The 2,184-nt window shown below is 38.6% G+C and overlaps 1 pseudogene; it reads right to left on the reverse strand.

Annotated features, from left to right (window-relative positions):
• Positions 1-373: 373 nt before the first annotated feature.
• Positions 374-1,525, reverse strand: LOC137241470 (uncharacterized; annotated as a pseudogene).
• Between the last annotated feature and the right edge of the window lie 659 nt (positions 1,526-2,184).

The following is a 2,184-nucleotide window of genomic DNA, read 5'->3' on the forward strand; positions in this document are numbered from 1 at the left end:
CATTCAGTTGGCACAACAGTTCTGTCCACTCTTTGTTGCAAATAGCTCCATGGCTCTGGAAAACGCAATTTATAAAATATTTCACATTGCGGCGTCTATTTTATTGCACGAATATCGGTGACTTTTGATTCACCTTTTCCGCGACCAGGACGAATTGTTTTTAATTATGGTATGCCCTTGAAACATTTGAAAAAATTGTGATCCAAATACTCTACCATATAAGGTGTCGGTTTCTTTCGAGCATTGCGACATATTTCAATATACTCTGCTGGTACATTAACAATTCGGTGTTTAATGGCACGCTCGATAACTGAATGGACGCTGTCAGCTTCCATTTGTGTGTGTCCCGTTTCGAGTATTTTTTGCTCAATTACTACGCCATGTAGAATACCAAATAGTGGACTTGCAACTTCGTGCGGTAATAAAGGCTGCTTACTTGGGATTTTGGTGGCATTAAGACCGCTTGCAGATCGACAGTAAACACAAAGGCCTTTTCGATTTTGTCTTTTTGCTTCTCTTCCCTAGCTTCATGTTTTTTGTCTGGGGAAGATTGTAGACGTCATCCAAAATATCTCCCACAGAATGTCGAGCACAGATTTCACACTGATCTTTTTTAGGGTAGTGTAGGCCCAGATTTTTAACAGCAAATGCATCATGAAACGCCGAAATAGAGAGTGGGGTTCCCCCAGGTGCCTTACAAAAATCCTCTACGTAAAAATCAAATAGTAGTTTTTTTGAAGACCATTCTGGCAAAAGATATTTTTTGTTCGTTGTTGAATGGCAGTAATGTGATTCCGTGGTCGGTAGAGAATCGTGCGTGACGTGCAATGGTAAAATTTTTTTGTGGTGCGTTCTGTGTAGTGTTTATTGAAATCATTGTCTGTTTGACCCAATTTAGCACCATACGTTTGCCAATGCTAAGAGTGTTCAAAAAGAATGTTTGGCAAGCTTTAACATTTTTTTGCTGTACCCTTACATGGTATTGTAATGTTCGACCCCTTCTTGTCTGGTTTTTATCTTTACGATTTCGCATTCTTGCAGGTGTTGTTACTTGAATCAATGTATTTACGTAAGTTTGTTTCTCTTTCCAATCCATTTTCCATAACTGTTTAAAGATTACTTGTCTTTGGTCTTCAGTGACTTCTGCACAGTGGAGGGTAGCAGACCCAGTGGCTTTTTTACACCTACATCGGTCTCCAATAACTCTTGCATTTCTAACTCTCCGATGATTCCACACGCCATTATCTTTTTTTTCCCCCAAGTAAAGTTTGCCATTTTTCTCAGTTTTTTTATTTTTTGCTGCGAACCATGCCTGATTAACAACTTTTCCTCTTCTTTTGCGCGTTTGTGATTTTAAAGGAAGGTCTAGCGACTCTTCCGAATCGCTATTAAAGCCGTAAGGCACCAGTCCCATAACTCCATCATCTGCCTGATTACCATATTCGCTGAAATACTCGTTGTTGTTTTTATCAGTGTCCATTGAAATGTCTAAATATATGCAAATTTTAGTCCAATTCATATCCATTAAATTGAATTTGATATTTTTTACCTTTAAATAATAAATAAATTAAAATAAGCAAAGAATTTTGCTTGAGCACAAAAAACAACACACAGCACTATATGTAGAAATCACACTAGACTAGTCAGAATCAGTGAGAAACAGTCAGACACAGTCATGGACTGCTGGAACGTGTTCCGGTATGCGGTTCTCTGACTGGTATTATATACGATTTTTATGTTTGACATTTGTACTAGGTTTGGTCAGTAAAAGTACCGGAACAAAGCTATTGTCAAGTGGACTTAGCGCGTGCGTTTTGTCATATGTGTACATGTCACTTTTGCACACCGCTGCTTAGATCACTTTAAAATAAGAGTCGACAAGGTTTTTTTTTAACATAGTATGTATTTTCAAATTATCTACCGAACTGCATCAGAATTTAATTTTTGGCAAAACGTGGACTTAACACCTTTGCACGTTAAGCCGACGGTTTTTGCTCAAGTTATCGTGTTAACGGCCGAGCGGAAGGACAGACGGTCGACTGCGTATAAAAACTGGGCGTGGCTTCAACCGATTTCGCCCACTTTCACAGAAAACAGTTACCGTCATAGAATCTATGTCCCTACCAAATTTATCAAGGATTGGTAAATTTTTGTTCGACGTATGGCATTAAAAGTATCCTAGAC

The sequence above is a fragment of the Eurosta solidaginis genome, chromosome 2 (assembly GCF_040869045.1).
Source record: "Eurosta solidaginis isolate ZX-2024a chromosome 2, ASM4086904v1, whole genome shotgun sequence".
Lineage (NCBI taxonomy): Eukaryota > Metazoa > Arthropoda > Insecta > Diptera > Tephritidae > Eurosta > Eurosta solidaginis.